The following is a 15,265-nucleotide window of genomic DNA, read 5'->3' on the forward strand; positions in this document are numbered from 1 at the left end:
TTTTCAACATTTTTTTTTGACAATTCTTTACGTTTTATTATATTTTATTACATTTTGTTATGGAGCTATCATCATTAAATTAACGAAGAAAAAAAAAATAGAGAAAGTTGTCGTTAGATGAAGAATCGAAATTGGTATCGTATTTTAAATTTTTATTAAAATTTATTTGATCCCAATGCACATTTTTGCTTAAATTTATGTTTTTTGATAGATTTTCTATTTTTTTTTTTAATTTTCAGCCCAGTACACATTTTTATTATTTAATTTTTTTCATTCAAAAAAAAAAAAAAAAATTAACCCAATGCAAATTTTTGCTGTAATTTTTTTTTTGATAGATTTTCTATTTTTTTTAATTTTAAGCCCAGTACACATTTTTATTATTTACTTATTTTTCATTCAAAAAAAAAAAAAAATAAACCCAATGCACATTTTGCTTATCATTTTAGTATATCTTGAGAAGTATCAACCCAGAACACATTTTAGATTCACTTCAATGCACATTCAGAATTTTCGTCCCAATGCACATTTTGATTTTTTTTCTGTGTTAGACGTCATTTTCTATATAAATCTGGTTTTTCCTCGAAATGCGGATAAAAAAATAAATTATGTGATTAAAAGAGGGTAGGGGCGACGTCACTTGTCTCCAATTATTCAAAATTTTTCACAATAAAAGCAAAAAAAAATAGTAATTGCGCAAAAAAAAAATATTCGCATAAAAAAATACAATAATGAAAGCAATTCAAAGGGAGCTCCTATATAATTTACATCAAATTACTTTTCATTTTCATTCATTTCCCTCCAAACGAAGTGTGTGCTCCATACGTGCAAAAAAAAAAAAAAAAATACGAGAGGAAAAATAAAATCTGAATTGGTCTTGAAATTAATTGATTATGTCCGCTCTTTTGTGCATACAAGTACGCATTCATACACACTTGTGCCGTGATGATTTACTGACAAGGGGGAGTTTTCAAGTTTTTTTTTTCGTCCTCTCTTCTTCTGTGTCGTCATCGCAGCTTTTAATCAATAAACCACTTGAAAGAAAAACTTACGATGATGTGTTTGTCACAAGCATGACATTTTTGCATATTATATACAACACGGGACAAGGAGATTTTGTCATCATGATCATTAATTTAATGTAACGATCCCAAAAAATTAAATGAAATTATATAATGAACACACACACAAAAGTTGCTTGTCGCAGAAAGAAAGTCCGAGAAGACCCAAAAAAATAAAAGTCGTTAATAATTTGCGATGTTGTTACGACGATGAGTCCAAAGCTGTAGTATCATGTTGTTCATGGGTGAGTGCGTAAGATACGGAGTCCCTAATAATGTCATGAAGGAAAATAATTTTCTTTTTTACGCATTTTTTTGAATTTTTTTTAACGATAATGTGTCTGTCTGTTAAATTCAAAAAATATTTTAAAAAATTATTTAAAAAAATATTTAAGAAAAATATTTAAATAAAAAAATATTAAAAAAAAAATATTTAAAAAAATATTTAAGAAAAATATTTAAATAAAAAAATATTAAAAAAAAAAATATTTAAAAAAATATTTAAAAAAAATATTTGAAAAATATTTAAAAAAATAATTAAAATTGATAAATAAATTAATTAAAAAATTGTCAGATTTAAATCGGATTAAAAATATAAATTTAATTTTATTTATAAAAAAAATATTTTATTTAAAATTTTTTTTAATACCTAAATAAATAAAAAAAAAAATCAATAAAAATTTAAAATAATTTTTTTTGAAATTAAATAAAGTAACAGATGTCAATTTTTTAATAAAATCTTAATTTTTTAAAAATATTTTTTTAACAAAATATTTTATTTTATTTTTTTATTTCTTTAAAAAAAATAAAAATTATTAAATTAAGCCAAAAATTATTTAAAATATTTTTTAAAAAATATATATATTTTAAAGAAAATTAAATTTAAATTTTTGACATTTTAAAAATGACAGTTGTCAAAACTCTTGAAATTTTTTATTTAAAAAATTATCTTGAATTTTAATATTTTTTTTGTTCATTTTTAAATTTTTTATTTTATTTTAATTTAATTTATTTTTTTATATTTTTAAAATAAAAAAGAATGACATCTGTAAAAAAAACTTTTTTTTCACCTCAAAATTAATCAAAATGTGCTCAAATAATTAAATTCACGAAAATTTTTTTTTCCTTATTCCTTATAAACCAAAGTAAGCACTGCGTCTCGCTACAAAAGATTCACGAAAAGTTAATTTATGACAAAGTCACAATATTTATAAATTCATTAATCATCTTTTTTGATATAAAATTCCCGTGCACAAAGAAGCCTAAGAGAGTGGAAGAAAAGGACCTTATTGCGATGTTGTTGTTGTCGTCATCATTTTCCACACAGACAAACCATAAGCACAAAATTGCGGTTGCTCCGCTCGTTGTTTACCGTAGCAGCAAATAATGAGGAAAAAAATTAATATCAACTTTGATTTGTCTTTTCTCAGTCGTTTTCCCATTTTTTCAAAAAAAAAAAAAAAAAACGAACGAACAAAAATTGTTTACCCGAAAGACTTTGCCTGTTTACATTGCTCTTTTGGCAGAAAACATTTTTATTTTTTTCGGAGTTTAATGAGAAATTTGTTCATTTTCTGTGTCGCAGCTTTAACGCGACGAAATCGAGGAAATAAATCGTGAGCTTTAAAGCGCATTAATCACACATCATGCGGGAAACCACGAAAATAATCCGCTTTTTCACGTGTATGACAATAAGATTAACATCGTTGTCTTCGTCTAAAATTCCTGTTAGCTCGTTTCTTTCTTCGTAACAACGCTCAAAATAAATAATGGAAAGGAACAATAATCAAAATTGAAAGGTTTGAAGAATATAATAATAATGTAATCGTTTTACTTCCTCCCATTATTGTTATTATTATAACTCCATTCATGTCGCGCGCGCCGTTGAAGAAAAGGAAAAGGCACCCCATAATTTTTTCGTCAACGCTCGTGATGCGTGTGTCGTCGAGAAATAAAAAAATAAATAAAATTGTCAAATCACATCAATTTAATCGAGTAGAAGGGATGAGCTTGTGTCGTCAGTTCGTCAAAAACACAAAATTCTGCGTTTCACTAATTTATGCAAATGTTGCACTTAATCTTAAAAGTATGCAAAAGACCACCCAAGGCTTTGTACAACCGAAAAAAACAACAGAAAAAATGTTTCTGCGTGATTGAACATGCGTTTGTGTGGGCGTCCGAACAAGGATTGCTCGAATGTTTTATAGTCCATTAAATTTATAGCGTTAAAAATATTTTTTGCGTCATTTACAATCCAATCGATTCGAATCGAAGGTACAAATTTGGTGTCACACAATGAATAATTTAGCGATATTTTATCGTATTACCTGTCTATTACGAATTTTTAGGTGATTCAACGTTTGTGTGTGTGTGACTAATCGTGAAGACGACAACGTTGTGGCGCCTTGTCTAGCGGGACATCAAAAGCAAAAATGCATTTTAAATACGAAAAGTTGTTTAAAAGACGATTTACTTTAAATTCTCATTTTGCTTAAATTTTTATGTGTTTGAAAAATATTAAAATAAAAATAATAAAAAATTCATTGAAAATTAAATTACATAGACCCAGTGCACAATCTAAAATTTCCGAATATATCCAAATTTTAATTTTTGCCCAGTGCACATTCTGAAAAATATTTTGAGGTTTTTTAGAAGATTTTAATGCAAAAAGTTATAAATATTTTTAATTTATTTTTAATTTAAATAAATTAATTTAATAATTTATTAATTAATTTAATTAATTAGTTAATTTTTTAAATAATTCACTGTCAAAACCAGCCCAGTATACATTTTTCATTTTTCATGTTTTAAATTTTTTAATTTTGAACTATTTCAAATACATTTTATACTTTTGAACTGCAAAATTAGTATCAAAAATATTTTTCAGAATGTGCACTGGGCAAAAATTAAAATTTGGATTTATTCAGAATTTTAAATTGTGCACTGGGTCTATAATTTAACTTTGAATGACATTTTTTTATTATTTTTGTATAATATTTAATATTTTTCAAAAAGTCATTAAAAATTAAATTTAGAACCAGTGCACAATCTAAAATTTCCAAATAATTTTAAATTACAATTTTTGCCCAATGCACATTCTGAGAAATATTTTTGATATTAATTTTGCATTTCTAAAGTTGGAAATGCTTTTGAAATAGTTTAAAATTAAAAATTTAAAAACCAAAAATATTTAAAAATGTTTACTGGGCTGATTATTTGACAGTTTTTACAAATTTTTCTCACTTTTTCAATGATTCTTCAAGATATTGCAGAAAAAAATAAATTAATCGAATTATTTTTACACTTATGAATGAAAAATGATAATTTTTTTTAATTAATTTAATTTAATTTTTTATTTTTTTTTTAAATTTAAATTAAATGTTTTAAATAAAAATAAAAAAAAAATTAAAAATAAATGTTAATTAAATTTCAACCAAAAATTAATTTTTCTCATAATTTTTACTTTAAATTTGAATAATTTAAAATAATATTTAATTAATTTAATTTTAGAATATTTTTTAAACTTCTTTTTAAAATTATTCTAAAATAAAAAATAATTTAATAAAAAAAATTCAAGTAAAAAGAGAAAATTAAATAATGCACAGTTTGCATTTTTCTAATTAAAAATAAAAAAAATCTCATTGAATTTTTTTTTTCTACAGACTAAAGTATCATTTAATGAAAATTTTTATGTTTGCTACAAAAACTTGGTCAAGCTACTTATTTAAATGAGATAATTTTTTTTCTCATTAAGTTACATACAAAAATCTATTAAATCACATCAACAGAGCATTTCTTGAATTTTTTGTCGTTCTATTTAATATTAACAAAATGTAGATCGGAAATTGGTCGCAAACTAGAAAAATCGCGATAAAGATTAATAAAATGATTAAATTGATTTATTCGTTCATCACCTGAACTGGTTACATAAATTGAACGTATTTTCCGTTATTTTTCCATTATTGCATTTTTATGCTTATTCAATCAGGTTTTTCTATTTGGAACTAATAATAATGATGATGAAAAAATGTGTGACTGCGACATTTTCCCTTTTTATTTTATTTTTCTTTTTTTTTTGCGTCAATGCATTGTTATGTGCCGTGTTGCAACATTCGAGTGTGGGTCGATGCAATTTATTTCAATTTTTCATATTTTTTATTTTGTACGACGGCGATGTTATTTTATTATTATTTCTTGCTGCATTATATAAAGGAGAGGTACACACAACAAAAAATCCAAATAAAATATCTGAAAAATTGAATTTTCTTTGCAACACCATCAATAAGTTACCGGGGAGAAATTTTTTTTCGCAATTCCCTTTTTAAATTTCTTTTTTATTATTATTTTTTTCTTCTTCTTCTTTCAAATCTTCTCATTTCCTTTTTAATATATTTCATTATTATTAAAATGATATAGATTGACGATGGATTGACGCAGGAGCGCATCGTTTTTTCTCGTAGTTGTCCTTATCTCGCTATAAACATATTTTCCATCGATCGTGGCGTGACGTGCACCGTTATTAAAATAATAAAAATATGATTGTAAAAGGAAAAATTTTGTTTTGCGAGCGCGATGTAAACAAATATTTATGAGCGGATCGCGTCTCACCTGCTTGCCTGCCTGAGAGAGATATAAAAATTTAAATGAAACGAGAAAAATTTTTAATAAAAGATTGTTTACCTCTTACTTTTAGTGGATTTTCTTTTATTTTTTTTTTTTTTATAAAACTGTCGTGATTTTATTGAATTTTTTAAAAGTAATTTTAGACTGTTTCAATTTTTTCCTTTCAATAATGTCTCAAAAATATTTTTAAAAAATAAAAAAAAATTAATTAATAATTAAATTAATGGAAATATAATCAATAATTTAATTAAAATATTAATAATTTAATTAAAATTTTTAGTTTTAATAATTTTTTATAAAATAAAATAAATTAATTTTTAAAAATCAAAAAATAGTTAAAAATTATTAAAAAAAAAAAATAAAAAAATGTCTTATTTTTCAATTAAAAAAAGTGAAATTGATAAATTTAATAAATAATTTATTAATTTAACAGTTTTTAATTTTTTAATTAAAAAAAGCATTTTTTTAATTTTCTTTAATAAAAATTATTTATAAATTTTTTTAATTATGAAAAAAATTAATAATTTTTTTTAAATAAAAATTTAATTTTTTAAAAATATTTAAAAATAAAAAAAATATTTAATTATTTTTTTTATTAATTATTTTAATTTAAAATTTTTTCTCACAAAAATTAATTTTCCAATTATATTTGTAAATAAAAAAAATTAATAAAAAAAATTTATTTTTTTAAAAATATTTGAAGCTAAAAAAATTATTTGAATTTTTTATTAATTTAAAATAAAAAAATATATTTATTTTAATTTTATTAAAAAAAAATTAAATTTATATTTATTTTTAAAATAAAAAAAAAAATATTAAATGTCGTTAAATATTCTGTAATTTCGTAACACGAGACAACAATAAATTCCAGTCACTTCCGAAAAATAAAATAACTTATTTTTTCGATTGACATTGCATTTCCCCCCTCATGCCGTTATGTGAGTAATCCACAAAAGACATTCCATGTGTGTACTCACGAAGTCACGAGACAAAAATAATCTGTCTGCATGGAAAAAAAACAAAAAAAAATATGTATAATATAACAATGAAGAAGAGCAATCTCTTGGTTCATGTGTCACATACTAAAGTTACGTACGTGAAACGAGAGAGGAAAATAAGGCAGGAAAATGGAAGATAAATAACTTTTTTTGTGGCTGTTCGAAAAATATTGCGTCCATGTGCATGCAACACAATCCATTTGTTGTTGTACAAAAAAAAAAAAAAAATAAGCGTTGACGATAAATATGAAAAAATAAACGGGAAAATGAAAGTAAAAATAGATTTCAGACAGAGAGACAGACAACCAGAGAAAGGAAGAGACCGACGGCGAGACATCGTTCGTTCGTTAGCAAAAATTAATTTGTTTATCGGAGAAATTGTCTCGAAAGTTGTGTGTCAAGTGTGCCTCAAGGACAGATTTTTCACGCGCAGACAAAATTTAAATCATTAAATTTTTTTATGTAAAATTTCTCAAAGATCAATAATTCGTAGAAGCAAAAAAAAATATTAAAAAATTTTTTTAAGGAAGACGAAAAAAAAAATTAAAATAAAAAAAAATCGAAAATTTCCTTGATAAAATGATGAATTCACCGACAAAATTTCGATTGTATCGGAAATTGCTTTACTTTTCGTTCCCCAAAAAAAAATTTTATCTTTTTCTTTTATTCGATTAAAAATTCGGTTGCGATAAATTTTTCCAAAACGTTGAAATTGTTATATTGAGTCGCATGGGACACACAACTATTTATATTAAAATTGTATATTGCTTTACATTTTTATCTGTCTGCGTGTTTTTGTGTGTGTGTGACATGGCGAGACATGATGGAACATAACAGAAATTTGTGAGGGGAAAATTCAATGAGTCATCCTCATTCGAATTCAATTCGATTAAATTTTTCTTAGAAAACTATCTTTTTGCGGGATATTAATGGATTTGGACAATTTTCATCAGTAAATTTTTGTTTTCGATTAAATTTTAGTTTTCATTGGGTTTTTATGGAATTTTTGATGAAAAAAATTTTTTTTTTCATTTAAATTTAAAAAAAAAATTCTTAAATTACTGAAATTATATCTTGAGTTTTAAGAAAATTTTAATAAAATAATTTTTTAATTTTTTTTAATAATTTAAAATTTTGTTAAATTAAGTGAAATTAAATTTAACTAAATAAATTAAAAAAATTTTTTTTTTTAAATTTTAAATTTTTGTTAAATAAACAAAATTATTTTAATTTAACTAAATAAATAATAAAAAAAATATTTTTTTTACTATTTTTTTAAAATTTTAATTAATTTTATTTTATTTAAATTTAAATTAAATAATTTCAATATAATTTAAATAATTTTTAATTTTTTTCAATAATTTTTAATTTTTTTTTAAGTGAAATTAAATTTAACTAAATAAATAATTTTAATTTAAAAAATATTTTTTTACTATTTTCTATTTTATTTAAATATTAACAAAATTATTTTAATTTAAATTTAATTGAATAATTTCAATAAAATTTAAATAATTTTGAATTTATTTAAAATAATTAATTTTTTAAATTAATTTTTAATTAATTAAATAATTACAATTTATTTTTTAATTCATTTTAATAAATTAATATTAATTTAAATAAAATTTAACATTAATTAATTAATTAATTTTTTAATGATTTTTTTAAATTAATATTTTAATTATTATAATTAAATATTAATTGGCTCAAAAATCCATTGAAAAATAAAAACATTTAATAATTTGAAAATTTAATTAATATTAAATTAAAAATTAAATTTTATTTATCCAAAAAAAAAAAAAATTATATTTAAAATTTTAAATCCTTGTATTTTCACTTTAAAATAAATTTTTAATATTTTTTTTAACAAAATTTACCATTTTTCCATCATTATTCACATCTTCCTATTTATTTAAAAATGAACTATATTTAAAAGTCTCTTTAAAAAAAAAAAATAAAAAAAAAATAAACTTGCATGGAGTTAATGTCTATGTCTCGTTAAATTTTCATGACTGCATTTTTTCCTCAAAATTTTTATGATTTTTACGTTCAACCTCAAGCATTGTCATTTTTTTTTTGGCAAGCTAACGAAGGACGTCGTCGACTACATTCGAGATTCATTGCTTCCTGCCATATATTTGCCGTATCATTTCTGCGTCTTTCCTTGACAAAGAATGATTTCCATAAAGGATTTTTTTTTTTCTTGACAAACTGCCAGAAAGTGTACTTTAACTCTACTTTCTCGACTCATGGGAGAGAGAAAAAGAGAGAGGGAGAGACAGGAAATGATAATTTGATTTTTATAGGAAAAATTTTATTTTCCATTTTTTTTGGCTTTCAATGATTCTCTAGCAGTAGTTCCCCTTTTTATATTTTTATTATTATCGTCATTTTTACATTTCTGATGATTTTTCCAATGATAACACACACACATCAAGAAAAGTTGTCATGTCATGTGTTTGCGCGCAGAGCAAAATAAAATTATTTATTGTGTGAAAAATCAAAAATGTCGCTTTGACAGAAAATATTTTGTTAGAGAAAAAAAATATCGAACACCCAAATCTCAAAGGATTTGAACGTAAATTTATGTAGGATTGAAATTCGTTGACACTTTGAATTAAATTTTTTCGTTGCCAGGATTTTTGCGAGAGAAAGTTGTTAAAAAATTGACCGAAAATCATAAATTTAACGGTAACACTGATAAATTAACCTCATAAAACAAAAAGATTGTCATTCACGGGAGTATTTATAGCGCAGTGAAAAAATGTTAAATAAACACAATTTGCGGTTGGTCGATTGCTCGTTCACCATACGGGGTGAAAAATTCTAAAAAACAATTTTTTTTCACAATAAATTTTATTTTGCTTTTTTTTTGATATACTACTTTATTATGATATTATTTTTTGTACGTGAATCAATATTTTTTAAAAAATTTACGCGCGAAAAAAACTGCAAATGTGATAAAAATTTGATGATAAACTATTTATGGGTGAACTGTGTAATTTTTCACTATCATCATTGTTCTCGGCAGCGCCAATGAAAAATTTATTAATAATAACGAAACAAGACTTTACGTTTCATTATATTTTATTTTATTTTATAAAAAGTGCTGCATTCGATGATGGGTCATATTTATAAAAAAAAATGATAAAAAATGTTTATGAACACAATAATATATTGATGATGTTGACATAAAACGATGGAACAGAATTAATGTGTTAAATTTTATATAAATCTCCGATGGAAATATTTCGATACAATTTTTTTTCCGCATAAACAGGGGCGGGCAGCTCTTTTTAGATAAAATTTATACTTTTTTTTTGTTGAAATAACCTCTTGACGCACTCGTCGGAGCAATATAATGACAATATTTTACAATAAATACAATTTCAATAAATCATGGGTGTTGTTCGCGAACGCGCGGCGCCCATGCTTCAATATACGACGCAGTGGACGATGACGATGAAAATTTGTGTGTATTGAATTTTTTTTTTTGGATAGTGAAAAATTTATGGCAAACATTAAAATATTTTACGCCGTTGTTCAGTTATGTTGTTCGCTGATGATGATGCTGCGCGCTTTTGTGTCGAGATTTGCGTAACTTGGTAATTTTTTTTTTGAAGAGATAAGCATTTAACGGATTTTATTACACGAAATTTTTATTAAAAAGTGAATTTTATTTTTTAATCTTTTTTAATTAATTTTTTACTGATTTTTTATTTAAATAAAATAAATTATTAAAATTTTATTTTTATTTTAATTCTAATAAAAATATATTGAATTAAAAAATATTTAAATTACTAAATTTGCAATCAAATTAAATTTAATTAATTTCTTAATCTTCTTAATAATTTTTTTAACAGATTTTCTTACAAAAAATAAAATATTTAAATTTTATTAAAATTTATTTTAATTATGGAAAAAAATTTAAAAAATTAAATTAAATTAGAAATTAAATTTAAATTTAATTAATTTAATCTTCTTAAAAATTTTTTTAAATTTTCTTATAAATTTTATTATAATTTAAATTATGAAAAAAATTAAAAAAATTAAATAAAAAAAATTAAATTAATTTAAATTTTATTAATTTAATATTTTTAATTATTTTTTTACAAAAGATAAAATAAAATATTTCTTTAAAAAAAATAAAATAAAATTAAATTAAATAAAAATTAAATTAAATAAAAATTATATTTGTAATTTTATTTGATTAATTAATTTAAAATTAAATTAAAATAAAATTTAATTTTTTTTTTTGTAGAAATTTTAAACAAATTTTTCGAAATTTAAATTTTATTTTTTTAAATGCACACTTCAGAGTTCATACTTCACATTAAAAAAAAAAAAAAAATAATAAATAAAAAAAATAAATTAAAATTTTAGGTCAAGTATTGTTATTTAAGGCTCACCAAAATAAAAATCCTTAAAAAAAAATATTTTTTTTCTTGACAAATATATAAATTAATTACTTACCGTTAACAGTTTTCCTGAAGCACCAATTATTTAATTGATATTCTGTAAATAAAAAGAAAAAAAAATATTATAATATTTGACTTAAAATTAAAAAATTAAATTAAATTGAAGCAAACCAAAAAGTTTCTCCTTTTCGTAGATGAATAAACTAAAATTCCTAAAAAAAATGCTCATGTATCGACTAGATAAGTTACAATTTAATGTGCACATTTTACGTCTCAATGTATTATTTTAAATGGTTTCCTAATCTATTCCTTTCCATTTTCAACGGTATATTTTATATATCTCTCGTTCACTGAATTTATCGGAATAAATTCTCCATACCGAACGAGAGAGATTTCCTAAAACTCCCATCAGGAAATGTATCCGTTCATGTAATTCCCAGGCCGAAAAAGAGTGAATCTCTGTGTAACTCTGAAAGTTATATACGGAATAACGGCGGCAGTCGAGATATCATCTAAATACGTACAAAACTGAAAGTTATGTATTTTTATTTCAGCATTTTTTTTTGTCTTTTTCATTTACAAAATTCAACTAAATTCGATACAATTTTCGTCCACAGCGAGCGAGAAAGAGAGAGAGCAAAAACGGCAGAAAAAGGAAGAAAATTGAAATGAAAATCTTGTTTTCGGTAAATGGATTTAGACAATATTGTATTACAAAACATGGCAGAGAGCTGCTGGTAATATTGTATATGAGAGGCGATTAAACTGCCTTTTTACTCGATTGCATTTGCCGTATGTGAGATTTTTCTTTTTAACACATTTTCATGAAGAAGAAAAAAAAAAACCGAAATTGACGTCTGACGTTGGAAAAAAATTTGAAATGTGAACTGGGATGAAAATTTCAAATGCTTACAGGAGGAAAATTTTAAAATGTGCACTGAAAGAACTCTCAAATGTGAATTGGGCAAATATTTTAAATATGTTCTGGGTCAAAAAATTTAAATTGGCATAAGGTAGACATTTTGAAGTGTGCACTGGGGTTAAATTTAAAATATGTTCTGGGTCAAAAAATTGAAATTGGCAATAGGTAGACATTTTGAAATGTGCACTGGGGTTAAACTTTAATTATGTTCTGGGTCAAAAAATTTAAATTGGCAATAACCAGACATTTTGAAATGTGCACTGGGGTTAAATTTAAAATATGTTCTGGGTCAAAAAATTGAAATTGGCAATAGATAGACATTTTGAAATGTGCACTGGGGTCAAATTTTTAAATAAAATTAAAATATTCGAAATACAAAAATAATTAATTTACTTCAAAAATGTGCATTGGGTCAAAAAAAATTTAAAATGCGATCAAATCTTTTTTCTAACGAGAAATTTCTACATTTTTTCCAGTCATGCCACGTCGAAAAAGGAAGCCAGTATTGCAGTGAATTGAAATGGAATCTTATTCCTTTTGGTTGTGTGGCTTATCGGCAAACAGTGGGATTAAAAGGTAATGTTAATAGGATTAAAATAATTGAAAGTATTTTTTCCCTCATTGAAAGGATTTTTTCTTTTGATTGAGGGAATTTTCGCAAACTTGACCTTTTAAATCCAGAAAAAAAAATATTATCGGAGCAAAAATCAAATTAAATCGAAAACTCACTAAAAGTCACCCAAAATTAATAATGCCTCGCGTAAAAAATGCCAATCAAGTGTCGAGCGGCAAAAAGTATCAACAAAAAAAAAATTCATCAGATTTTTTTTGTTTGACACTCGAACGCGTCAAAAAATATGAAAAATTTCTACTAATAAATTATATTTTTCCCAAAAAAAAAAAAAAAAAAAAAAATATTTGCACACAAAAAATTCAAACAGGTGATACTCATATTTTTTTTGTGTGCGCTCTTCCGAATTTATTTATTGAATGAAAGGAGAAGCAACAATTTTTATGCGATATTTTTGTCTTTTCCTTTCTTTGCCTGTTTCACCCTCCTCGAAGAGACACAAAACAAATTTATCATTTTTATTATTAATAATGTTGCAAAATATGAAGTTTTCCGGCCGAATTCCAGATTAGATTTTCGACAAGTCTCGCAGACGATTGCAATCACTTCGTACCGAATGAAATATTAACTGTGATTTGTTTTTTTTTTCATCAGGCATAAAGAACAAAAAAAAGTTTTTCTTCGCAATAAAGTAAGATATTTTATTGATTTTTCGACTTTGAATTGAATTGAATTCAATGCGGAAAAACAAAAAAAAAAGTTTTTTTTTTGGAGCAGGAAATAATACAGACGAGAGTAGTTTTTCATCAAGATAAGTAAGTTGTTGTAAGCTTTTAGCAATCCAAACAAATCAATTTCATTTATTTTAATTTTATCGGTTTTATCGGGTTGGAGGAATTTTCTTCATTCTGCCAATCAAGTGGGGTGTTATTTCAAAAGTTTCCGTAGATTTGTAATAAAGATCCAAATAAACACGGAAATTAATTATATTTTAAAACATTGTTTTAACTTCTAGACGTTTTCTTTAATTTCGCAGCGATAAATGTGGCCACATTTATATGAAAAAAAAACTTGCATTTCACTTTTGAGGCAACAGAATATCAACAAATAAAGTTTGAAGGTTCTTGGTAAGTTATTTTTTTTTATTTGAAGATTTTCTGAAAAGTACACTGTGAATTTGAATGTTTTTGATGCTGTGTGAGGCTTGAAAGTTGATTTTTTTTTGTTAAAATTATGACAAAATTAAAATATTAATAAAAAAATTTTTTAAAATTTTTTTTTTATTTATTAATAATTTTTTTTTATTATTTTTTTGCATTCAATATTTATTTAAAAAATTAAATAATTTAAAAAATATATATTAAAATAATTAATATTCAAATAAAAATATTTTCATTTAAAAAATTAAATAAAAAATATTTTAATATTTATAAAAAAATATTTAAATAAAAATTTAAAAAAAAAAAATATATTATAATTTAAAATGCTTCAAATTTATTTTATTTATTTATTTTTTTTTTTTTTTGATGTAAAATATTTTTTATTAAATTTTAAAATATTTAAATAAAAAAAAAATAATTTAGAAAAAAAAAATTAAATTTAATTTTATTTAATTTAGTTAATAATTATTTTTTTCTAAATTATTCTTTTTTAAATTTAAATACCTATTTTAAAAATTAAAAAAATATTTTAAATTAAAAAAAAAATAAATAAAAAATTTAAAATATTATTATTTTATAAAAATTTATTTAAATATTTTTTTCTTATTTTATTAATTAAATAATGAATTTAAATCACTTAAATATAAATTTAAGAAACTTTAAATTCAAAAAAAAAATGATTAATTAAAATTTATTTAAAATATAAAAATATTAATTTAGTAAATAAATTAGAAAAAAAAAATTAAATTTAATTTAATTTAGTTAAAAAAAAAAATAAATATATAATTTTAAATTTAAAGCCTTTTAAATTATAATAATTTTATAAAAAATTATTTAAATATTTTTTTTCTTATTTTATAAATTAAATAATGAACTTCAAAAGTTTTAAAAGCTTTAAATTCAAAAAAAAAATTATTTAAAATATCAAAATATTAATTAAAAAAAAAATTAAAAAAAAAATAAATAAAAAAAAGAAAATCCAATTTTCACAGTGTAAAAAGATGATACGTATTTTTTCCATATTTTTTTTATTTTATTAAACTTATGTTCTGTTCAAGGTCCCTCGTCGTTCCGGAATCGTGTCAATATCAAATCTAAATTATTATTTCGCCCACCCTGTTTATATAAATTTTTTCCAATAAAAAAACAACATGAGTGCGAAAATAGACACGCTTTCCTTTGCTGCTAACGACGTTACTACGCACCGGACTAAGGCGAGAAAAATTCCCACACACACACAAACATTCGTAAAAAAAATAGAAAAAAATATACAAAAATGGAATGCGATCCATTTAAACATTGATGGTAATCTTTAAATGAAAACCACCGAAAAAAAAAGTGTTCACAGTAGGCGGCTTTCAGCAGAAAATTGCCAGAAACAACCTTCCTATTTACCTATTTTTTATGATTTTTTTCATGCGAATGGTCCACTCGCACACAAACGCCATCAAAAAGCAGACCGTATTATATCACGAGTCGTTATAGTTAAATTAACTCCTCAAAAAAAGGGGTTAAATT

General features: G+C 22.6%; 1 protein-coding gene across 1 annotated transcript in view; it reads right to left on the bottom strand.

Annotated features, from left to right (window-relative positions):
• The window catches only part of LOC134834244 (irregular chiasm C-roughest protein), a 170,726-nt gene that overhangs the window by 61,184 nt on the left and 94,277 nt on the right, over positions 1-15,265 (bottom strand). Inside the window, exon 3 of the mRNA XM_063848831.1 lies at positions 11,150-11,191. The gene's annotated coding sequence lies outside the window, so the exon portion shown is untranslated. The remainder of the gene's footprint in view (positions 1-11,149; positions 11,192-15,265) is intronic.

The sequence above is a fragment of the Culicoides brevitarsis genome, chromosome 3 (assembly GCF_036172545.1).
Source record: "Culicoides brevitarsis isolate CSIRO-B50_1 chromosome 3, AGI_CSIRO_Cbre_v1, whole genome shotgun sequence".
In the NCBI taxonomy this organism is placed as follows: Eukaryota; Metazoa; Arthropoda; class Insecta; order Diptera; family Ceratopogonidae; genus Culicoides; species Culicoides brevitarsis.